The following is a 26,449-nucleotide window of genomic DNA, read 5'->3' as shown; positions in this document are numbered from 1 at the left end:
AAATTACATTTTTGTAGTATAATATTCATTTACAATTGTCATCATGTGGATTCTCTATGTTGTTTTGACTGCAGCGACCCTCTGGCGCACAAGGGATTATGGGATATGTGAAAACCCTGAATGGGGCAACCAGCTTTGCAACTGAGGAAACAGGTGATGCCGAAGACATAAAAGATTTGTTTTTTAAATGAGTGCACACTTGTGCAAATTCCTCCACTTGTGTTTATGTGATTTTTCTTATTTAGTTTGGCACAAAACATCAGTTTGGCACAAAGCAATACCATGTTTTTTTGTGTCTAAATAATTGGTTGTTCAATAACTCTAAATCTTTCTGCAGTTAGAGTTTATACATTTAGTAGCATCAGGATCTGACATGTGCTCCTGAATCAATTATTTTTGAACTGTATAATGAATATAACTGTGAATGAATGTATAACTTGAAGTAAAATTCTCTTTTTGCCAAAACACTTGTCTTTTATGATTATTGTTGCACCTGAAAATGTCTAAACTTGATTCCAAGATTTTTTTTTTTAAGTTTAAAGTTTGTTTCAAGGATTTCTGAGTTTATCATATGTTTAGTCAATTTTTTTTTTTACTTTTGTACATGTAATTTAAGGGAAAATTGCTTAAAAACGCAGGCCATAATCAGCACAAGAAACTTAATCACCCAAATTTAATGGGGTTTTCTCCTTAGACTCTACTCTCTTAGACTATTTTTGCAAAGCTTTAGAAAAAATAGTATTATCCAGGTAACAGGCAAACAGAACACAGGTAATGAATACTCCATAGAGTTGTGTAATGAGGGAGAGATCTGTGACCACCAGCGGTGCCGTGTGACCCAGGGGTTCAGGGTGATAAGATCTCCATAACTCTACTTTATCCCCCTGCTCATTATCAACCTCAATCCCAGATCTGTGCTGAGCCCTCAGGCTTCTCCAGGGTAAATCGCTCTCCACCATCCACAGTCCTCCACGACCTGAAGATTACTGCAGAGACACCACGACTCATTTTAAATACCCTCTTATAAGAATGGCATCTTCTTTTTATGGGATTGATGGGGCTGAACACTTTGCAGGACTCTGATGCAAAGGAATGTCAAGGAGATCAAGTATTGTCATTTTAATCACATTTTGATTGGTGCTTTAGCTTAAAGAAGCATTTTAAAACTACTATAAATCCACTTAATTGTACTTGCAAAGTCATTGTGTCAGATTATTGCTTCAATGATCATTTTAATTGTTTAAATTTATTCATTTTACCTCTGCCAGTAGTACTACAGCATAGCAAACCAATTGTTCAACTTGCCGTAAAAGCACCAAAATTGGTACACATGTTGACTAATACTGTATATTCCAAACAGTTCTGGATAAGGACCCCCTCGCAATTTTACCTTGGTCACCTTTGGTGGCCATTTTCCAAGATGGCTGCCATTTTACTTTAACAACATGGGATATCTGTCATTGTTTTTCTCTTTATAGGTTTCTCAGAGGTGATAAATATTCAGTGGGATGTGCTTTCACAAATAGAAATGATACAAATGTCATTTGTGTTGTTTTATTATATTTCCTATATTGTGTATTGTGTCTTTGCAGAATATGGAGTGATAATCACCAGTGACAATCACCAGGAGCAGAGTCAACATGAGCTGGAGTGACCATATGAAAGCAGTTCCAGCTAGTGCATCCTTCCATGGATCGTGTGCCAGTTGACAGACTACTAGTAGACACAAACTCAGATATTGGCCAAGCTTAGAATGTCTTCAAAGTATGAAATAATTTGACTACATTTTCTGAGTTTGTCATTATTACAAGTATCAGTTCTCTTTTCAAAATACAGTAGGGTATCTAATCTATAATGCAAATTTTGTTGATTTTGAAGCAGTTGAATGTGATGAATATCATTTGACTCATGTCTTAGTGAAACGTTTCAGGAGAGCAGCAATTTACAAATCAAATAATTGATCTTTTTCATTAAAAAATACTGGCTCACAATTGTTAGAAACGTTTTTCAAGGTCAATTTACTGAACTGTACGCTTTCCTTATATCTACCACCAATACAAAATAAATAAATAAATAAATAAAATAACATAAAGCCTTTTTCGCTAAAATGGGATGGTGACCATTTTGGAAAATGACCGCCAAAAGTTACCAAGGCAAAATCTTGAGGGGGGCCCTATCCAGAATTGTTTGGAATACACTATTCTACATGTGTACCACTTTTGGTGCTTTTATGCAAATTTGAACAATTGATCTGAAATATCAGTCTATGCTGCTGCACTACAAGGTTATGTTCTTTTGACAACCCCAGTTTGCTGGTGGCATGGGCAACAGAAAAAAACTTTTAGGGATTTGTGTTGTGGTTGTCTTTCTTGTATCTGTGGCTACGAGACAACCACAGAGGCCTTCAGTGTTGTCTGGGTGTGTTGGTAGCTTCCCTAGTTTGCCTTGTTCCATAGTTTCCTTCCAGCATGGTCACTCCGTGTTTAAGAACTGCCAAGCTGACACAGATTTACCATACAGTACCATACTGCTTGTATTTCTTAATGATTCAATCCAATTAAGTTTTTCTTATATAGCTGCAAATCACAACAATGCTACCTCAAGGTGTTTCACACGACTAAGGTCTAACCTTACCAACCCTGCTGAGCAAGCACACAGGCGGCGGTGGTAAGGAAAAACTTCATCTAGTGATAATGAGGAAGAAACCTCAAGCAGACCAGACTTTGAGGGGAGACCCACTGCTTAGGCCATTGTAATAGTTGCAAGGTTTTTACAAATTTTACAAGAATTTCTGAACAAACAGAAGAAATGGAAAACAGAAACAGAAAAAAACAAAACTAAACAGATGAGCAACAAAACCAGACTCCTTAATTGAAATCAAAAGCAATCTTGAGTCTTTAGGTGATTGAACAGATGGTCTTGAAAAAGTAGGGCTTCCTGGGATCAGTCCAAAATCAATCAATCAATCAATCAATCAATCAATCAATCAATCAATCAATCAATCAATTTTTTTTTTATATAGCGCCAAATCACAACAAACAGTTGCCCCAAGGCGCCTTATATTGTAAGGCAAGGCCATACAATAATTATGTAAAACCCCAACGGTCAAAACGACCCCCTGTGAGCAAGCACTTGGCTACAGTGGGAAGGAAAAACTCCCTTTTAACAGGAAGAAACCTCCAGCAGAACCAGGCTCAGGGAGGGGCAGTCTTCTGCTGGGACTGGTTGGGGCTGAGGGAGAGAACCAGGAAAAAGACATGCTGTGGAGGGCAGCAGAGATCGATCACTAATGATTAAATGCAGAGCGGTGCATACAGAGCAAAAAGAGAAAGAAACAGTGCATCATGGGAACCCCCCAGCAGTCTACGTCTATAGCAGCATAACTAAGGGATGGTTCAGGGTCACCTGATCCAGCCCTAACTATAAGCTTTAGCAAAAAGGAAAGTTTTAAGCCTAATCTTAAAAGTAGAGAGGGTGTCTGTCTCCCTGATCTGAATTGGGAGCTGGTTCCACAGGAGAGGAGCCTGAAAGCTGAAGGCTCTGCCTCCCATTCTACTCTTACAAACCCTAGGAACTACAAGTAAGCCTGCAGTCTGACAGCGAAGCACTCTATTGGGGTGATATGGTACTACGAGGTCCCTAAGATAAGATGGGACCTGATTATTCAAAACCTTATGAGTAAGAAGAAGAATTTTAAATTCTATTCTAGAATTAACAGGAAGCCAATGAAGAGAGGCCAATATGGGTGAGATATGCTCTCTCCTTCTAGTCCCCGTTAGTACTCTAGCTGCCGCATTTTGAATTAACTGAAGGCTTTTTAGGGAACTTTTAGGACAACCTGATAATAATGAATTACAATAGTCCAGCCTAGAGGAAATAAATGCATGAATTAGTTTTTCAGCATCACTCTGAGACAAGGCCTTTCTAATTTTAGAGATATTGCGTAAATGCAAAAAAGCAGTCCTACATATTTGTTTAATATGCGCTTTGAATGACATATCCTGATCAAAAATGACTCCAAGATTTCTCACAGTATTACTAGAGGTCAGGGTAATGCCATCCAGAGTAAGGATCTGGTTAGACACCATGTTTCTAAGATTTGTGGGGCCAAGTACAATAACTTCAGTTTTATCTGAGTTTAAAAGCAGGAAATTAGAGGTTATCCATGTCTTTATGTCTGTAAGACAATCCTGCAGTTTAGCTAATTGGTGTGTGTCCTCTGGCTTCATGGATAGATAAAGCTGGGTATCATCTGCGTAACAATGAAAATTTAAGCAATACCGTCTAATAATACTGCCTAAGGGAAGCATGTATAAAGTGAATAAAATTGGTCCTAGCACAGAACCTTGTGGAACTCCATAATTAACTTTAGTCTGTGAAGAAGATTCCCCATTTACATGAACAAATTGTAATCTATTAGACAAATATGATTCAAACCACCGCAGCGCAGTGCCTTTAATACCTACGGCATGCTCTAATCTCTGTAATAAAATTTTATGGTCAACAGTATCAAAAGCAGCACTGAGGTCTAACAGAACAAGCACAGAGATGAGTCCACTGTCCGAGGCCATAAGAAGCTCCTGTGATGCAGGGCCAGCATCTATTAAAGGTCTCATCAGTGCTTCGGACAGAGAGAAAAAGAGCAGAACAGTCGGCCAGAAATAACCAGAGGTGGGACGAAGTCACCAGCAAGTCACTCTCAAGTCATGAATCGGCAAGTCACAAGTCTCAAATCAAGTCCCAAGTCAAGCCTCAAGTCATAATGCCCACCAATTGTTTGCAAGCTGACTTGAGACTTGACACTTGCCAATTCATGACTTCAGAATGATTTTACAGTGACTTTGTCCTACCTCTGGAAATAACTGAACCAAAGGCATTAATTCACCAGCAGTAAATCAACAGGGAAGCAGAGAGGATACTAAAGTGGTAAGGTGGCCACCGGCAGCTAGTCCAGTGCTTTACTAACAGACCCAGAATTTAGATGTAGTGAGGCCGAGATCTGTTCTGCTGCTAATAATATGATTTAAGTGGAGAAGAAACAGAATTCCATACTACATCAGTATGCTAGCCATACGAGAGGGAGAATAGATGCGCCTTTAGTCTGGGCTTGAATGTCTCAACAGAATCTGACTGTTTTATCTCTGCAGGGAGATTGTTCCACAAGACAGGTGCACGACTGATGTTTATCCTGTTTGTCTCTTTTGTTTGTTTTAACTTTGTCTCTTTTGCTGCCTGTCTTGGCCAGGACTCTCTTGGAAAAGAGATTTTTAATCTCAATGAGTTTTTCCTGGTTAAATAAAGGTCTGAATGAATGAAAAATAAAGTCCAAGACATATTCAGTGACTTTAAAGTGTTCATGAATTCATCCCCTGACTGGTATCAAGAAAACTGGCTCTAAAAGTGATGATTTATTACTTATGATTAGAATAAATTGCCTCACCCCACTTTTTTTTTTTTTGGAATGTGCTGCAGGCCTTAAATGCAGGAATGGATGTATATTAATACATGAAATTAAGTTGACTTCATAAAACATGAAATGTCTTGGGTTCATACTGTCTGCAATGAAACAGAAGTCAGTGTCACCGGTTTTCTTTTCTTTTTTTTTGTTTTGTTTTGTTTTAATTTGCTTCTTCCATATCGTTCCAAACATTTTCTGGTTTGGGACTGTATAATACAGAAGAGGAGAATACTGGGCTGCACCCTCCAAGACTGCTTGTTGTTTTGTAATTTCATTTGTTGTTTCATACAGTGCATCCAGAAAGTATTCACAGCACTTCACTTTTTCCACATTTTATTATGTTACAGCCTTATTCCAAAATGGAGTAAATTTATTTTTCTCCTCAAAATTCTACTCACAACACCCCAGAATGATAACATGGAACAATGTTTGGTTTTTTTAATTTATGAAAATGTATTAAAAATAAATACCTAAGGAATCACATGTACATAAGTATTCAAACCCTTTGCCCAATACTTTGTTGATGCAGCTTTGGCAGCAATTACAACCTCAAGTCTTCTTGAATATGATGCCACAAGCTTGCCGTACCTATATTTGGGCAGTTTGGCCCATTCCTCTTTGCAGCACCTCTCAAGCTCCATCAGGTTGGATGGGGAGCGTCGGTGCACAGCCATTTTCAGATCTCTCCAGATATGTTCAATCAGATTCAGGTCTGGGCTCTGGCTGGGCCACTCAAGGACATTCACAGAGTTGTCCTGAAGCCACTCCTTTGATATCTTGGCTGTGTGCTTAGGCTCATTGTCCTGCTGAAAGATGAACTGTCACCCCAGTCTGAGGTCAAGAGCGCTCTGGAGCATGTTTTCATCCAGGATGTCTCTGTACATTGCTACATTCATGTTTCCCTCAATCCTGACCAATCTGTCAGTTCCTGCTGCTGAAAAACATCCCCACAGCATGATGTTGCCACCACCATGCTTCACTGTAGGGATGGTGAATATTTTTCCTCCAAACATGATGCCTGGCATTCATGCCAAAGAGTTCAATATTTATTGCATCAGACCAGATAATTTTGTTTCTCATGGTCTGAGAGACCTTCAGGGAAACCTTTTGGGAAATTCCAGGTGGGCTGCCATGTGCCTTTTACTAAGGAGTGACTTCCATCTGGCCACTCTACCATACAGGCCTGATTGGTGAATTACTGCAGAGATGGTTGTCCTTCTGGAAGGTTCTCCTCTCTCCACAGAGGAATTCTGGAGCTCTGACAGAGTGATCATTGCATTCTTGGTCATCTCCCTGACTAAGGCCCTTCTCCCCCAATCACTCAGTTTAGAATTGCTGGCTGTCTGAGTGGTGTCCAAAAAATGAGGTGGGCTTCATAGATAATTGGCAAAGCTTCTGGGGAAAACCTGGTCTTGTTAGGAGAGACGGCAGCCATCCCACTTTGGATGGAGCAGCTCTCATTTCTAGAAATCTGGCCAATTTTCTTAAATCCTCCAAACCGTGACTATCCAGGGTTGGGACCAGGAAGCAGAGTTGTAGTCTTACACACCTCTCTGCAGCTTCTCTCCCCCTGCCATCCCCTCATTACCCCATCCCCGTAGAGACGGTGCCTGCTCCCAGACTACCAATAACCAGCAAAAATCTATTTAAGCATAAAAATTCAAAAAGAAAAAATAATATAGCACCTTCAACTGCACCACAGACTAAAACAGTTAAATGTGGTCTATTAAACATTAGGTCTCTCTCTTCTAAGTCCCTGTTGGTAAATGATATAATAATTGATCAACATATTGATTTATTCTGCCTAACAGAAACCTGGTTACAGCAGGATGAATATGTTAGTTTAAATGAGTCAACACCCCCGAGTCACACTAACTGTCAGAATGCTCGTAGCACGGGCCGGGGTGGAGGATTAGCAGCAATCTTCCATTCCAGCTTATTAATTAATCCAAAACCCAGACAGAGCTTTAATTCATTTGAAAGCTTGTCTCTTAGTCTTGTCCATCCAAATTGGAAGTCCCAAAAACCAGTTTTATTTGTTATTATCTATCGTCCACCTGGTCGTTACTGTGAGTTTCTCTGTGAATTTTCAGACCTTTTGTCTGACTTAGTGCTTAGCTCAGATAAGATAATTATAGTGGGCGATTTTAACATCCACACAGATGCTGAGAATGACAGCCTCAACACTGCATTTAATCTATTATTAGACTCTATTGGCTTTGCTCAAAAAGTAAATGAGTCCACCCACCACTTTAATCATATCTTAGATCTTGTTCTGACTTATGGTATGGAAATAGAAGACTTAACAGTATTCCCTGATAACTCCCTTCTGTCTGATCATTTCTTAATAACATTTACATTTACTCTGATGGACTACCCAGCAGTGGGGAATAAGTTTCATTACACTAGAAGTCTTTCAGAAAGCGCTGTAACTAGGTTTAAGGATATGATTCCTTCTTTATGTTCTCTAATGCCATATACCAACACAGTGCAGAGTAGCTACCTAAACTCTGTAAGGGAGATAGAGTATCTCGTCAATAGTTTTACATCCTCATTGAAGACAACTTTGGATGCTGTAGCTCCTCTGAAAAAGAGAGCTTTAAATCAGAAGTGTCTGACTCCGTGGTATAACTCACAAACTCGTAGCTTAAAGCAGATAACCCGTAAGTTGGAGAGGAAATGGCGTCTCACTAATTTAGAAGATCTTCACTTAGCCTGGAAAAAGAGTCTGTTGCTCTATAAAAAAGCCCTTCGTAAAGCTAGGACATCTTTCTACTCATCACTAATTGAAGAAAATAAGAACAACCCCAGGTTTCTTTTCAGCACTGTAGCCAGGCTGACAAAGAGTCAGAGCTCTATTGAGCTGAGTATTCCATTAACTTTAACTAGTAATGACTTCATGACTTTCTTTGCTAACAAAATTTTAACTATTAGAGAAAAAATTACTCATAACCATCCCAAAGACGTATCGTTATCTTTGGCTGCTTTCAGTGATGCCGGTATTTGGTTAGACTCTTTCTCTCCGATTGTTCTGTCTGAGTTATTCTCATTAGTTACTTCATCCAAACCATCAACATGTTTATTAGACCCCATTCCTACCAGGCTGCTCAAGGAAGCCCTACCATTATTTAATGCTTCGATCTTAAATATGATCAATCTATCTTTGTTAGTTGGCTATGTACCACAGGCTTTTAAGGTGGCAGTAATTAAACCATTACTTAAAAAGCCATCACTTGACCCAGCTATCTTAGCTAATTATAGGCCAATCTCCAACCTTCCTTTTCTCTCAAAAATTCTTGAAAGGGTAGTTGTAAAACAGCTAACTGATCATCTGCAGAGGAATGGTCTATTTGAAGAGTTTCAGTCAGGTTTTAGAATTCATCATAGTACAGAAACAGCATTAGTGAAGGTTACAAATGATCTTCTTATGGCCTCGGACAGTGGACTCATCTCTGTGCTTGTTCTGTTAGATCTCAGTGCTGCTTTTGATACTGTTGACCATAAAATTTTATTACAGAGATTAGAGCATGCCATAGGTATTAAAGGCACTGCGCTGCGGTGGTTTGAATCATATTTGTCTAATAGATTACAATTTGTTCATGTAAATGGGGAATCTTCTTCACAGACTAAAGTTAATTATGGAGTTCCACAAGGTTCTGTGCTAGGACCAATTTTATTCACTTTATACATGCTTCCCTTAGGCAGTATTATTAGACGGTATTGCTTAAATTTTCATTGTTACGCAGATGATACCCAGCTTTATCTATCCATGAAGCCAGAGGACACACACCAATTAGCTAAACTGCAGGATTGTCTTACAGACATAAAGACATGGATGACCTCTAATTTCCTGCTTTTAAACTCAGATAAAACTGAAGTTATTGTACTTGGCCCCACAAATCTTAGAAACATGGTGTCTAACCAGATCCTTACTCTGGATGGCATTACCCTGACCTCTAGTAATACTGTGAGAAATCTTGGAGTCATTTTTGATCAGGATATGTCATTCAAAGTGCATATTAAACAAATATGTAGGACTGCTTTTTTGCATTTACGCAATATCTCTAAAATCAGAAAGGTCTTGTCTCAGAGTGATGCTGAAAAACTAATTCATGCATTTATTTCCTCTAGGCTGGACTATTGTAATTCATTATTATCAGGTTGTCCTAAAAGTTCCCTAAAAAGCCTTCAGTTAATTCAAAATGCTGCAGCTAGAGTACTGACGGGGACTAGAAGGAGAGAGCATATCTCACCCATATTGGCCTCTCTTCATTGGCTTCCTGTTAATTCTAGAATAGAATTTAAAATTCTTCTTCTTACTTATAAGGTTTTGAATAATCAGGTCCCATCTTATCTTAGGGACCTCGTAGTACCATATTACCCCAATAGAGCGCTTCGCTCTCAGACTGCAGGCTTACTTGTAGTTCCTAGGGTTTGTAAGAGTAGAATGGGAGGCAGAGCCTTCAGCTTTCAGGCTCCTCTCCTGTGGAACCAGCTCCCAATTCAGATCAGGGAGACAGACACCCTCTCTACTTTTAAGATTAGGCTTAAAACTTTCCTTTTTGCTAAAGCTTATAGTTAGGGCTGGATCGGGTGACCCTGAACCATCCCTTAGTTATGCTGCTATAGACGTAGACTGCTGGGGGGTTCCCATGATGCACTGTTTCTTTTTCTTTTTGCTCTGTATGCACCACTCTGCATTTAATCATTAGTGATCGATCTCTGCTCCCCTCCACAGCATGTCTTTTTCCTGGTTCTCTCCCTCAGCCCCAACCAGTCCCAGCAGAAGACTGCCCCTCCCTGAGCCTGGTTCTGCTGGAGGTTTCTTCCTGTTAAAAGGGAGTTTTTCCTTCCCACTGTAGCCAAGTGCTTGCTCACAGGGGGTCGTTTTGACCGTTGGGGTTTTACATAATTATTGTATGGCCTTGCCTTACAATATAAAGCGCCTTGGGGCAACTGTTTGTTGTGATTTGGCGCTATATAAAAAAAATTGATTGATTGATTGATTTAGATGGGTGGCCAGTGCTAGGAAGAGACTTGGTGGATCTGAACTTCTTCCATTTACAGATGATGGAGGCCACTCTGCTCATTGGGACCTTCAAAGCAGCAGTAATGTTTCTGTACACTTCCCCAGATCTGTGAAAATCTGTGATCTGAGAAAATCCTGTTTTGGAGGTCTACAGACATTTCCTTTCACTTCATGTGTGGTTTGTGCTCTGACATGCACTGAGTTCAAAGTACGAGGTCTGTCTGTAAAGTATAGGTCCTTTTTATTTTTTTCAAAAACTATATGGATTTCATTCATATGTTTTTACGTCAGACATGCTTGAACCCTCGTGCGCATGCGTGAGTTTTTCCACGCCTGTCGGTGACGTCATTCGCCTGTGAGCACTCCTTGTGGGAGGAGTCGTCCAGCCCCTCGTCGGAATTCCTTTGTCTGAGAAGTTGCTGAGAGACTGGCGCTTTGTTTGATCAAAATCTTTTCTAAACCTGTGAGACACATCGAAGTGGACATGGTTCAAAAAATTAAGTTGGTCTTCAGTGAAAATTTTAACAGCTGATGAGAGATTTTGAGGTGATTCTGTCGCTTTAAGGACTTTTCACGGTGCGAGACGTCGCGCAGCGCTCTCAGGCAGCGTCATCAGCCTGTTTCAAGCTTAAAACCTCCACATTTCAGGCTCTGTTGATCCAGGACGTCGTGAGAGAACAGAGAAGTTTCAGAAGAAGTCGGTTTCAGCATTTTATCCGGATATTCCACTGTTAAAGGAGATTTTTTTAATGAAAGACATGCGGGCAGATTACAGCGTCGGCTCGCAGCCGCCGCGACGCTCCGTCACAGGAAAAACACCTCTGTTGGAAGCCTTGAGGACAAGTTGGAACATCTCCAGCTGATAAACAATTTCTCATATACTCACTCCACTGAAAGCCATCAAAAGCCAACTGGATTTTAACAAATGGTTATCAACACGGAGGTGTTTTTCCTGTGCCGCCGCGCCGCGTCGGCTGCGTCCCGACGCGCGGACCCGTTTGCACGTCTTTCGTTAAAAAAATCTCCTTTAACAGTGGAATATCCGGATAAAATGCTGAAACCGACTTCTTCTGAAACGTCTCTGTTCTCTCACGACGTCCTGGTTCAATAGAGCCTGAAATGTGGAGGTTTTAAGCTTGAAACAGGCTGATGACGCTGCCTGAGAGCGCTGCACGACGTCTCGCACCGTGAAAAGTCCTTAAAGCGACAGAATCACCTCAAAATCTCTCATCAGCTGTTAAAATTTTCACTGAAAACCAGCTTAATTTTTCGAACCATGTCCACTTCGATGTGTCTCACAGGTTTAGAAAAAATTTTGATCAAACAAAGCGCCAGTCTCTCAGCAACTTCTCAGACAAAGGAATTCCGACGAGGGGCTGGACGACTCCTCCCACAAGGAGTGCTCACAGGCGAATGACGTCACCGACAGGCATGGAAAAACTCACGCATGCGCACGAGGGTTCAAGCATGTCTGACGTAAAAACATATGAATGAAATCCATATAGTTTTTGAAAAAAATAAAAAGGACCTATACTTTACGGACAGCCCTCGTATTGCGCAAAGGCTGTGAATATGTATGTACATGTGATTCCTTCGTTTTTTATTTTTGATAAATTTGCAAAAATAAAAAAACATTTTTGATTATCTCATTATGGGGTGTTGTGTGTAGAATTTTGAATTTAGTCAATTTTGGAATAAGGGTGTAGCATACAATGTTAAAAAAAATAAAGTGCTGTGAATACTTTCTGGAAGCATCATATATGTATAAAGGTATGTGCATTTCCAAATCATGTCAAATTATCTGAATTTTCCCCAGGTGGACTCCAATTAAGCTGTGGAAACATCTCAAGGATGATCAGTGGAAACAGAATGCACCTGAGGTCAATTTTGACCTCATGTCAAAGGCTGTGAATACACATGAATTCTTAGTTTTATTAGTAATAAATTTGCAAAAATCTAAAAAAAAAAAAGTCACATTGCTATTATGGGGTGTTGCGTGTAAAATTTTGCAAAAAAAAAAAAAAAAAAATCAACTATTTTGAAATAAGGCTGTAACATAGCAAAATGTGGTAAAAGTAAAGCGCTGTGAATATTTTCTGGATGCACTGTATGGCTTCATTCTGTTTTGTTTGGTGATTTATTTTTGTATTTTCTCCAGATCTGAAAATGAGACATGGACAGCTCTTCACATTAGTTCAGCTGCCAGTTACATCTTAATTGCGAGTGGGTTGGACTGAACAATTTCCAGAGCCACAGGCCTGGACTGAAGCCTGACCACCACCAGGACGACTGAGTCTGTCCGGATGCAGGTCGGGCTGTTACTCTCCACAGAGTTGGCTTTCTGAATGGAAAATTAGAGCTGTCACTGCAGCTAAGGCCAAAGACGTGTGAATATATGAATATGAGTGATTTTTTTCACCCCTTGCTGTTATTTCTGGCCTCTGGCATCTTCCACATGGCCACATATTTGTCATCAGGTTCTTTGAGCTGTAGACTCTGAACTCTTTTCATTTGTTTAACTTTCATATCCCTGTAAGAAGGTTCTTATGACATTAAGCACTATCTCCCCAGTGGCACATGATTGATGTTTTCCACATTAATAACAAATATAAGCGTATAAGGCAGTGCTCAACAAAGGCCGAAAAAATTACAATCATGTTATAGTGATCAGCTTTGATCTGGATGTGGGATTAGAAGTGCAGCATTCTGTTTCCATCACAACAAGCACGGAGCAGTCGCATAGAATCTCCAGCATGTGCTGTGTAATAAGGACCACATCTCTACCACACTCTTCATTACAGTTGACCCCAAGTATTTAAACTCAGATACCTTCACCACATCTACAACACTATTCCACTGGGGCTCCATCTCTTTCACACACATATACTCCATCTTATACCCCTGTTCCACAGAGCACCGTTCCTTCCCGTCTCATCCCAATCAGGAAATCAGGGTGTTTTGAAGCATCACAGTAATGTCTTGATCCATCTTTTGTCAGTCTTGCACAAACTTGGTATACACAGTAGTTAGGGCCATCATTGGCACCAGTTTTGAAATCAATGTGAAATTTTCAAGCTGTTCAGAAATTTCATCCCAATTCGGTGAATTGGCATATCATTATGTGGTCACTTCCCGGGGTGTTTGTAGTCTTAATAGCTTCAATCATGTTCAAACATCTTTAAACAGGGTAGTCCAAGTGAGTACAGTTTGAAACTTGATTGTGCTGCATTGGGGTAAAGATTTTAAGCAAAAGCAGCGTTTGTTGCGATTCTGGCTCAGAACACAGCCAGATGCAGCTTTACTTACATTTTTGAACAAGTTGACCTGGTATGCTCTTTATAAGCCAGCCAGTTGCCAGGTCTGCACTTTATAAGCCAACCTGATAGGATGCATGCCAGAGGCATGCTGGAGGATAATTGTGCTCTCCACTCTCACAACAGATCACAATGTCATCTGCAAACATCATAGTCCATGGAGACTCCTGTCTGATCTTGTCTGCCGACCTGTCCATCACCAGTATAAACAAGAAAGGGCTCAGATGGGATCCTTGATGTGATCCTATTTCCACCATGAATGCAGTTGTCATTCCTACTGTGCTGTCACCGCTGTGACACTGTCCTTGTAAATATCCCGTACCACCCTCAGATGCTTGTCTGCCACTCCAGACTTCCTCATGCAAAACCACAACTCTTCACTTGGCACCCTGTCACTTTTTCTGTCTGTCTCTGTACTTTCACAGCAGTTTCTAAAATCTTTACACTGGCTTTCTGCCTCCCCAGGCTCAGTTGTGGTGGTAGCGGCAGCGATGTTTGGGGTGGGGGCGGGGGGAGCTGGACATGGAGGAGATGAGGTGGGTGGAGATGGAGAAAGGAAGAGGAAGAATCACAATATGAAGGCACTCTTCTGCTTCATCTCAGGTAGCTGTGGTGAATCTAGGTCACAGAGACAGGAAGCCAACAAAGAGATGCCAAAATGGGCAAAACCTTTAACTGCTATGCTGAGGATACTCAGTTCTGCATCCCAATGAATGCAGATAATCTCTCTCACATGAGGACTTTAGAGGACTGTCTGGCATCAGTAAAGAATTAGATGTCCAGAAATTTCTACCTTTAAATTCTGGCAAGTCTGAGTTCATGGTTGTTACTCTTGTGAAACATAGACACCAGTTTGATCAGTTAAAGTTAATGTTGTCTTTTATCAAAGCAATAAAAGAAAAAAATCTTGGGGTGACCTTTGATCCACACTGTCCTTTGACCTACACATTACAGAAATGACAAAGAAGGCTTTCTCTCACTGCCATAATGCTCCAAAGACTTGACCTGTTCTGTGTAAGGAAGATGCAGAGACAGTCACTCTCATACCTTTGTCTTTTCTAGAATAGATTACTGTATTGTCTTATTTTCTGGCTAATCAAACACAAGCATCAAAAGTTTTCAAATGGTTCAAAATACTTCTACTAGGAGAAGAAACTTTGATCATATTATTCAGAGTTTGGCCTCCCTCCACTGGCTTCCTGTCTGTGTAAAGTCAGAAGGTTTTGTTGTTAACATACAAAATCCTTCATGGAGTATTGCCTTCCAGTCTGGTTGATGGGATCAAACCTTATGTACTGGTTCACGCTGCGTTCTTGGGATGCAGCATTACTGTGTGTTCCAAAGGGTAAAAAGAAGTCAGCAGGTCATAGAGCTTTTTGTTGTTGTGCACATTTTCTGAGGAACAGCCTGCCTGTTGAGATAAAACAGTGTGATTCCATTGATTTGTTCAAATTCAGATTACTCATCTTTTCTCTCTTTCGTGTGACTAACATAGACTTGTTGTATTGAATTACCTCTATCCTCTGTCAGTCTCATCACATATAAATTCTAAGATTGTTAGTGAAGTTTAGGACTTTGATGCTGGTGATCACTTTAGCATCCTGTCTGTTATTTTGCTGCCGTGAAATATGTTACTGATTTCTATTCTGTCCATTTGTCTGAGGTGTGAGATCAAAGAAGCTGCCAAAGCAACATCACTGATGGCTCCAGAGATGTAACATTGAATAGGAGCATCCCATGGTTCATCTGTCAGTCTCCTCTATCTGAATGTGGATCCCGTGTATTTGTACAGTGCTGGAATCCTAGAGACGGGCCTTACCTTGATTGGACTGTGACTGGGGCAGTGAGACAGTTAAGGCTGACTATCAGCTGACTATGGTGAAACCAGCTGTGTTCCACTCAACCCAGTCTCACGGCATGTCATGATTCAGCAGCACGAAATATACATTAATCTATTGGTTTGTGATATTGTCACAAAAAGCACCTAATTTTCGTCACGGCAGCACGAATCATACTAATTCATTCGGTGATGGCTGCAAGAAATTAAAAGTGAAGCGGGGGGGGGGGGGGGGGGGGGGGGGGGGGTGGTTATGATTATGGTTGGGGGAAGGAGTAGGGTTAGTAATACTGAGTTTAAAAAAACCCAGTCATGAAAATTTGAATCATTTCGTGAAGGAAGCACAAAAAACAAACAAACAAACAAAAAAGTAAGACTGAGCTGTTCCACTTCATGGGCCCATGATCTTTACCCCTTCATGTGATTGCTTGGACAAATGGTTAATAGAACCACTGGCCTTCATAAATACCTGGATGCTTAGTTACATCATCTTTGTCTTTGCATGTTTGACAATTATTTGTCCAGCTTTGTTTATTTGCTTTTTTGTTATTGGTAGAAAGGCCAAAGCAGATCATCATCATCATCATCCCTCTGAGTCTGGTCTGCTTGAGGTTTCTTCCTACAGTCACAAAATGCCTGAGGGATTTTTGTCTTACCACTGTTGTCAGTGTTCTTGCTCAGGGGTGGGCATGGTTAGTTTTTAATCTTGTGAAGCGTCTTGGGGTGACTTGTGACTTGGTGCTATATCAATAAATTGAATTGATCTGAAGAATGTGGTTTCCATTTCTGTAATTCTCTGTGCTCACTACAGCAGTGAAACTTTAATATACAGTGGGGAAAATAAGTATTTGACCCCTGTCAGTTTTGCATGGAGAAGTGGACCAAAATGCTGTTCCCTGCTGCAGTGTGTGAAAACTCGGTCAAGAACTACTGGAAACGTCTGATCTCTGTAATGGCAGACAAATGTTTCTGTACCAATTGTTAAGCTCTGTTTTTCTAGGGGGTCAAATGCTTATTTTATGCAATAAAATGCAAATTAATTACTTAAAAATCATACAATGTGATTTTCTGGATTTCTTTTTTAGATTCTGCCTCTCACAGTTGAAGTGTACCTACGATAAAAATTACAGACCTCTCCATTCTTTGTAGGTGGGAAAACCTGCAAAACTGACAGGGGGTAAAATACTTATTTTCCCCACTGTATCAAGCCTAGATATGGATTATTTTGTAGCGCATCTCCAAATTTAAGACCCATATTCTGTGAGAATATTGAAAAAAAAAAAAAACTAAACAAAAAAAAAATGACACCATCAACCAAACTTTTTCATGAAAGTAGAATGTAAATACTCAAAAGTTGCTCATCAGGCAGTTGACCTGCTTAGGTTGTAGTTGTAGTTCTCATGTAGAAGCAAACGTCAGCATGTGGGTCAGTCAGAAAGGAGGTTTGCAATTGGGGGAGGCTTACTAGAGAGAGCTTGGCAGGAGTCTGGACGATATTCCTACTTCATGCCTGAAAATCAATAACCCCGACCGCGCCTGTGCACGCACACTAGGCAGACCCCACACAGCGGTGCACATTTCCCCGTCTGTTCCTCCTCAAGTCTTACAACACTGACACCAAACTCAGAACATTGAGTCCAGTGTTGGTTTAACACCCTCCATCTCACTCTTCATTCCTGTTTTCTGGTCTCTCTCTTTGAGTTTATGTCTCTCTGACCTTCATTTATCGCTTTCTTCAGTGAAGATAGCGGGAAAAACTTCTGAAATGATTCATCATCTGGCTGACCTTTACAACATACGCAAATGTTTCTGCGAGTGCATACGTAAGAGAGACGCGAGAGAGGCGGAAGGTGTACAAATTCAAATGTTTTAATTTCTTAATTGGCTTTTAACCAGAGGTTAAAGGTCGTCTTAGCACAACAACTCTGACAAGATAAGAACCTGTTTCTCTGTTGGCAGAGCTTTCCTATTACCCTCAACACGTAAACCTCTCAAAGGACACACATGCGTAAACACTGATGTAAACATGATAAAACATCTCAGGAAAAGCACTAACACCGGAAACACCTTCCACCCCCATACCTTCAGCATCTCTCTGTATTACGTGGAAAACTTTTGTTTTGAGATGGGTTTGATACGTATGTGGAGCTGTTTACCTCGTTAGCAGAAAATCTGTAATTGACCCGTTTCAGGATAGTCATTATCCTTCGCAAGTTTGAAGAAGATGTCTTATGTAAAAGGTGTTGGCACTCCGTCCACTGGGTTGGCCACGATGTAATTTTAGAGCAAATCAGTTCAGAGAAACCACCTTTCTCTGCTACATTTTAGCACCCATAATTTGGCCCACCTCTTGTTTATTGTGACTACGGCCTGCCTGTTTTTCTGCCAGGGAGTGATGAAGCGGTGGCATTCATCGACCACAAGCAATAGTTGAACTGTCTCACACAGAGTGGTCCTCCTACATGTGTATTTTCTTCTTCTTTTCCACATTAATTCATCATTTTGCTGCAGGAGTAGCTTCACTGACTAGAGGACAGAAAGCATACTTCCTTCACAGATCTGTCCTTAACCGAGTTGAAATCAAAATGAGCACATGTTTTGTCAATGGGAGAGTTAAAAATGACTGGGGATTTACACCTGGCTCAAAGTTTAAGCAACTCTTTCTTGGCCATTAGGTCATCAGAGTTTCATTGTGTGGTGTAACTGTCTGTTTTTAATGTGCATGTGACAATAAATACTCTTCACTCTTAACTCATTGATCTCTTTGCCAGTTTACACTGGGTCAGCAGTTTTGACAGTATTCAAAATCCAGTCTCTGTATAGCGTGAAGAAGAAATAAGACTTACTATACTGGTCTTGAGTCCATAGCAGGAACCAGATGAGTCTACGACTCGCCCTTCACTAGTTCATTCATCATGGATTACTTCCACAGCCAAAGCCAAGTACCCATTTGCAGGTGGGCAGATTGAGTGAAGTGTCTTTTCAAAAGTCACACACAGGTAGCATGGCTGGGAATCAAATGACAACACAGAAGTAATAATAAAATAAAATAATAATAATAATAGTGTGTATATGATAACAAAAATCTAAACAATTTATAAATAAATTTAAAAGTAAATTAACATTAAAAATTACGTAATTAACAAGAAATAAAGGGGTTGAGTTCTTATTTTAAAAATTGTTGACTTCAAAGGTCTAAGGTTCTAAAAACATTCTGGACTCACGCCATTCCAACTCATTATACAAGCTTTGCTTAATTTATTACCACCCTTGAAAATTGTCAGCTACCTATATTATAAACACTATCTAATCCAGAGCCCATGGATCCCCACGGGCAACACGCTTGTTCTTATATTTATTTATTTATGCATTTTGTGAAGCTAAAATTGGAACAACTTTAGTTTTTGATGTCTGTAGGTCACTTTTTGTACAGAAAAACAAACAGTGATGAAAACGTCTAATCAAACAGTACAAACTGCTGCCTCCTCTGCACAAAGTGAATGACTTTGTATTTTAAAACTGGGGTGGGGTTAATTTCCACATGTTGAAGCTATTTATGCCAAATCTGTCTATTTTTTGCTGTGAACTTGAAACACATGGAACTGTGACTTATGTTTTCAGTCTTGTGAGGTGAAGGTTGCTTAGATGACCAAACTCAGAAACACAGTGAAGTGCAGCGTGCTTTCTAGTGAAACCTTTCAACATGCTGCAGTAAAGACACACAGTCGTTAAAGTGTCAGGTCATGTCTCTCAGGAGCCCTACTTCTTTTTTTCACTGCTTTTATTTTCCTCCTGTCCGAGTCACAGAAATAGATCATTATATGCAAAAGGTTTCCTGAATGAAATCAGAGCTCGGGGATACAGTAGCTGTTGTCATTGTATCTTGCTCTGTTACTGCACTAGTAGTCCCATTGTGTGTAAAGTACAACTTGTTGGACTTCCTTCAGTTGATTTGTATGTTTTTTCTTTCACATCTTACTTTCACTTATAATTTTTTTGTTTATTTTCTCTCATAATGAGGAAATGCTTGTGTTCCAGAAAAGGCTGCATAACTGATCTTAGTCATCAGTTTTTTTTTCTGGGTAACACATTATATTAAGGTCCTTGTAAGAACCAATAATTAGTAATAAGATTCTTATTAAAGATATTATATCTTAAGAAGACTATATAACTGTTAATAACAGCACAATAAACATGTTTCTTAAAATCAAAAGGAGAATAGCTCAATAGATGAGCTGAGCATTTTGAGGAGCTTCTGAACTGGCCACCACCCCCAGTACCAGCCAACATTACAACAGATGCTGAGGAGCTACTGCTAAAGCTGACCCCTCCAATCAAAAATGAAATCCAGAAAGCAATAAAGACAACAAAAAAATGGTAAAGCAGCAGGCCCAGACACGATCCCATGTGAGGTACTAAAAGTGGACACCATCACAGTCGTCAGTTCATCAACCTTTCCAGAAGGTATGACAAGAAGAGAAAGTACCCGAGGCTTGGAAAATACGCCACATTGTGAAGATCCCAAAGAAGGGAGATCTGTCTGAGTGCAAGAACTACAGAGGCATCATGCTATTATCTACAGTCAGCAAAGTCTTTAACCAAATCAGATTTGATGTGGCGACCCCAAGTGCAAACAAGGGAGCAGCCGAAGGGACTTACTATTCTAGAAGGAATGAGAGATTCTGTGAACTCCTTGCTCAGAGACCAGCAGGCTGGATTTAGAAAGGAAAGGTGTTGTACACACCAAATAACAACACTAAGAATCATCATTGAACAGTCGATTGAGTGGAACAGACCACTATACATTAATTTTATTGATTTTGAGAAAGCTTTTGATAGTCTTGACAGAGGAGCAATGTAGGAACTGGTGCAACACTACAGAATTCCCAAGAAGTACATTAACATAATCAGAAACTCCTGCAAAGACACAACAAGCAGAATACTTCACAAAGCCAACCTTTTCACCTCCATGAAAACCACCACAGAGGAAGAAATAGCATACAATGGACACTGATGCAACAGTTAGAGTACCTTAATTTTGCATTGCTCTTGCATAACCGAGTACAGAGGCAGAGGAAGAAAACAGCTCTTCAGACTGCAGCAGGTGCATTGGGACTCAAGATCAATGTAAGAAAGACAAACGTAATGATGATAAACTCTAAAAGCCATGATGCCATCAACATTAATGACTCTGGAATTGAAGAAGTTACATCCTTACCTATCTGGGGAGCATTGTAAACCAAAGGGGAGGTACAGAGGAAGACATCAAGTCCATATAGGAAATGCAAGAACCGCTTTTAACCTCCTCTCCAAAGTGTGGAAGTCTCAAGAAACAAGACTTCCTACGAAATTGAAAATCTTTAACTCAAATGTTAAGTCCATATTCATCTATGGGTTGGAAACTCGGAAAACCATTGAAGCAAAATATACAGGCCTTTATAAATGGTTTTCTCTGCCAAATTTTACGAGTAAGATGGCCAGACACTGTTTTCAATAAAGATCTATGGGCACGCACAAACCAGATATCACCAACAAAAGAAATCCTGAAGAGGAAATGGAGCTAGCGAGGCCACATATCAAGAGAAACAGATTTCAACATCATACACCAGTCTTTGAGATGGATCCCTCAAGGAAAAAGACACAGGGAGTGACCACGCAACACCTGCCGATGCTCTCTGGAAGAGGAAATCAAAACAGTTGGTGAAAATTGGCATTCTGTAGCAAGAAAAGCACAAGACATACAGTCTAAAAGAGGAACTGCTGTCTCAATGAGTAAAATTGATGTAATAATTTGCATAGATTTTTTAAAGTTATTTCAGCTTAGTTATTTCAACTTTCATCTGAGTTAATGCCACAAGACTTCTGTAGTTAAGTTGAAATAACTTTAATTAAGTTAGAATAACTTTTAAAAAATCGATACAAATTGTTTTTCTTTTTCTTGTTGAGACAGCGGTTCAGTTTTTAGAGTGTAGCAGATGGAAGACATTCATCAGTGGCCTACGCTCCATGTAGGAGCGAACAGACAAAAGAAGAAGAAGAAAGAAGAAACATGTTTCTTGTCACATAATTAAACATTAATAACTACATAAATCAAACCTGTTATGAATGTTAATAAAACCCTTATGCATTTAATTGTTTATAACAACAACCAGGTAATAAATATCTAAATGTTTAGTCCATAGCCACTCGACTATTTTGCTGCTCACCCGAGTGGCTTCTAAAGTTATTAAAACTGAAGAAATATATTTATTGACTAAGTTACCTTTTAAGTCACTATTTTAGCTTTACTCATCTTCTTTCACTGTTGAAATGAATGAATGCATTGAGCATTTATTAGCAGTTAACTATGCACTTATTAACATTTAGGACCCCTTCACACATAACACGAAGTTGGGCGAATGACATCAAAACCGGACAAAAACAAATCAAGGCGGGACAGACAGTAGGACAGCCGTGTACATATACCGTACGATCCCACAGTGACGGTTTTGTGCACGCCATGTGCATGTGCACGAAAACGTGAGAAGTATGATACATTGCACTCGCACAGCAGCAGTTAAATGTTGGACAAATGTACATAAAATGTGTAAAAAGACAAAATAATGAGAGAGCACACAACATTATAAGAACAATGACTGTACTGTTTAAATGTAAGACAATCATGTTACTGGTAATGATGTGTAATTGATGCCTGATGACTTGACAGTCTGTGTTGGAAATGACGAAGCAAATGGATTTCGTTTTGTCTATTAAAAAATTAATTCCTGTTATAAAGAGCAGACAACACAATAATTATTGTCCTTCTGTTCCTCTATGTTCATGAACCATGGCCATGGATGTAAACAAGGAATTAATGAACTGACATGAATGAACTGATGCGCTCATATCATGAACACATCAGAAGTATTTGTTCCATTGAAAGAATGAAAGACATTCAGTATTTTTTTCATATAAAGGCTAAAATACGAGGGCTGTCCGTAAAGTATAGGTCCTTTTTATTTTTTTCAAAAACTACATGGATTTCATTCATATGTTTTTACGTCAGACATGCTTGAACCCTCGTGCGCATGCGTGAGTTTTTCCATGCCTGTCAGTGACGTCATTCGCCTGTGAGCACTCCTTGTGGGAGGAGTCGTCCAGCCCCTCATCGGAATTCCTTTGTCTGAGAAGTTGCTGAGAGACTGGCGCTTTGTTTGATCAAAATTTTTTCTAAACCTGTGAGACACATCGAAGTGGACATGGTTCGAAAAATTAAGCTGGTTTTCAGTGAAAATTTTAACAGCTGGTGAGAGATTTTGAGGTGATTCTGTCGTTTTAAGGACTTTTCACAGTGCGAGACGTCGCGCAGCGCTCTCAGGCAGCGTCATCAGCCTGTTTCAAGCTGAAAACCTCCACATTTCAGGCTCTATTGATCCAGGACGTCGTGAGAGAACAGAGAAGTTTCAGAAGAAGTCGGTTTCAGCATTTAATCCGGATATTCCACTGTTAAAGGAGATTTTTTTAATGAAAGACGTGCGGGCGGATTGCAGCGTCGGCTCGCAGCCGCCGCGACGCTCCGTCACAGGAAAAACACCTCTGTTGGAAGTCTTAAGGACAAGTTGGAACATCTCCAGCTGATAAACAATTTCTCATATACTCACTCCACTGAAAACCATCAAAAGCCAACTGGATTTTAACAAATGGTTATCAACACGGAGGTGTTTTTCCTGTGCCGCCGCGCCGCGTCGGCTGCGTCCCGACGCGCGGACCCTTCCGCACGTCTTTCATTAAAAAAAATCTCCTTTAACAGTGGAATATCCGGATAAAATGCTGAAACCGACTTCTTCTGAAACGTCTCTGTTCTCTCACGACGTCCTGGATCAATAGAGCCTGAAATGTGGAGGTTTTAAGCTTGAAACAGGCTGATGACGCTGCCTGAGAGCGTTGCGCGACGTCTCGCACTGTGAAAAGTCCTTAAAGCGACAGAATCACCTCAAAATCTCTCACCAGCTGTTAAAATTTTCACTGAAAACCAGCTTAATTTTTCGAACCATGTCCACTTCGATGTGTCTCACAGGTTTAGAAAAAATTGTGATCAAACAAAGCGCCAGTCTCTCAGCAACTTCTCAGACAAAGGAATTCCGACGAGGGGCTGGACGACTCCTCCCACAAGGAGTGCTCACAGGCGAATGACGTCACCGACAGGCGTGGAAAAACTCACGCATGCGCACGAGGGTTCAAGCATGTCTGACGTAAAAACATATGAATGAAATCCATATAGTTTTTGAAAAAAATAAAAAGGACCTATACTTTACGGACAGCCCTCGTAGATCCTTGCCATTTTATATTTTAGGAATTTATAAACTACAGAAAAGGGGCTTACATTTTGGTCTACATCAATGGTGCTTTGATGTCAACATGAACTTTAAATAGGAGTCCAGTAATTGTTCTCAGTCAACTGGGAAAAACAGTTAGATAGTTAAAAATAATTTGGACAATGTAGTCCGTGATGATGTATACTGACTTTGTGTACTTCAAAAAAAAAAAGACTTTGTGTACTTCCTCAGTCCAGCGAAAAATCACGTAAGAAATTAGTCAAGCTTTTCATCCTAACAGCTCTTCTTGCCTTCAGACAGCTTACAGTGTAGCAAATTTGTTTTTGTGTGTGTGTGTGTGTGTTAGAAGAATTAACACCGTCAATTAGCTCCATAGTCCGTCGGCAAAACAAACTCCGCCATGTTTAGCTAAACGCCACCCCCACTAGTGGGTGGTGGTCGCAGCGTGCAATGGTACAAAATGTCTGGAACCAAATTTGTATGTTAAATGGAATCAAATTGCACGCAAAATCCAACACAACACAAATGGGATGAATAATTCATGTCATGTGACATACAAAGCACCAATCAAATGACAAGGATCCACTCAGCCATTATATAAAGTTAGCTAGTGGATGACATATTCTAGTGAACTATAAAATATGTTTCAGTGTGGCATAATGTTATGAGATGATGTATCATTACTATAGCCAATAGTGAGTAGCACATGATAGCTTGTTGGCATGTCAGCCAACCACTGATAATATTTCACAGTGTAGAGTCTGTGATTGTGTTTAGTTGTGAGGTCAAACATCTGACAATACTGTTAATCCATGTAGGAATAAAGTGTCATATTGCTCAGATAGTTGTGTTGTGTGTGTTTGTGTGTGTGCTGGCAGGCCCATTCCCTGTAATTAGGTATGGCGGTGTGACTATGTTGCAAGCTTATGTGCTCAAATGCGACGGGGTAAATGTGAAACCAGAAGGCTAAATCATGAAAGCCATCTTGGCAGCGAGTGTCTCTGGACACTGTGATTCTTTAAGTCTTGGCTTTTGCTGTATTAATCAGCCAACACAGGGTCTGATTTCTTGAAACTGAAGCCTTGTTGCTCGACTCTCTTCACTGCGCCGTCCATTTTACATTGAGTCAGCATGGTTTCCCACAGCGTGCGGTTTCAGATGTGTGCAAATAGGAAGCTCAAGAGATTTGATGTGTGTGACTGAGACAGAGCATAGACGACTGAAGTGGGTTTGCGACATGCACCTCTGTGTGTCAGACAAAATTGTTAGTCTTGATAAGAAGGGTCGGTCCAAATGAATGGGGGTCAACGCTGGAGTAATGCACTCGCAGTCCAGCCTGGATAGGAGGGGCACTAAGGGGCAGAGAGGTCACAGAGGTCACTGAGTCACACAGACAGGGTGTGTAGCCTTACATTGTTCTGAGGCGGACCTGCTGTATGTATGACGGCATGTCACGATGAAAACGCTTTCTCACAATTGTCTGTGAGAATGTGTGTGCTCATGAATTTTGCAGTGCTGCCCATAACACCAAGTTATAGCAAATGAAAAAAACAAATATTGTACATATTTTTAAATTTGGATGTAAAAATTATAGTAAAATATTTGCTTTTTTATGAGTAATACCACAAAACAGCAGTTGAAAGAACACAAAACTGAGATACTTAGCTGTGCAGTGCAGCTGAGCTTTCACAAAGTCAAACATAAAACAATAGTGATTTTTGTAAGGATGAGGGCTGCAATTAACATGGACATGCTTTGTGACAAAACACTTTAAAAAACAACAAAAAAAAAATCATTGCAACTCTTAAGTGACTCAGAATACTATTTATGTGCTTTTGTCTTCAAAAGCATCAAACTTCTTTTATTCACCAATCTTGCACCTTTTAACGTCTGTTCCGGAAACCCTCCTGTCCTGTGCACCGGCAACATTTCCTGTATATTTGTTTGGTGACTTGTTTTGTAATTTCTGTCTGTAGCATGGCCCAAGCAGAGGGTTACTCCTCTGAGTCTGGTCTGCTTGAGGTTTCTTCCTCAAATCATCAGAGGGACTTTTTCCTTACCACTGTCGCCTGTGTGCTTGCTCTGGGGGTTGGTGTGAAGTGCCCTGAGGCAGCTTTGTTGTGATTTGGCGCTATATAAATGAAATAAATTGAACTGAAAGTGAATTGAATTAACACGTCACCATAAATGCAGCAAAATAGGAAAAAAAAATCTAAAAATAAGAATTAAAATGACAACAGCTGGATCATTTAGCACAATCAAAGCAGAAATAATACAGGCAGAGGTGGCGTCCAAGTGGTTAGTGGGCTTGATTTCAGTGCGGAAGGTTCCTGGTTCATTTCTCTGTGTAATATGGAGTTGCATCAGGAAGGGCATCCGGCGTACAACTTGCGCCAAATCAACATGCAGACCCACCTTGGATCTTCTGTGGTGACCCCCTAATGAAAACAAGGGAGCAGCCAAAGGGACAAGCAGAAATAATACAAAAATAATAAT

The 26,449-nt window shown here is 40.2% G+C and overlaps 1 long non-coding RNA gene across 1 annotated transcript; it reads left to right on the top strand.

Annotated features, from left to right (window-relative positions):
* The first annotated feature begins 2,155 nt into the window (after positions 1 to 2,155).
* On the top strand, positions 2,156 to 23,099 carry LOC117502576. The gene is made up of 3 exons (XR_004558359.1): positions 2,156 to 2,284; positions 22,608 to 22,611; positions 23,088 to 23,099. It is a non-coding gene; the product is annotated as an uncharacterized LOC117502576 (long non-coding RNA).
* Positions 23,100 to 26,449: the final 3,350 nt, after the last annotated feature.

Source organism: Thalassophryne amazonica, chromosome 2 (assembly GCF_902500255.1).
Source record: "Thalassophryne amazonica chromosome 2, fThaAma1.1, whole genome shotgun sequence".
Lineage (NCBI taxonomy): Eukaryota > Metazoa > Chordata > Actinopteri > Batrachoidiformes > Batrachoididae > Thalassophryne > Thalassophryne amazonica.
Note: the sequence above shows the minus strand (reverse complement) of the source record. Positions and strands in the feature narration are given on the sequence as shown.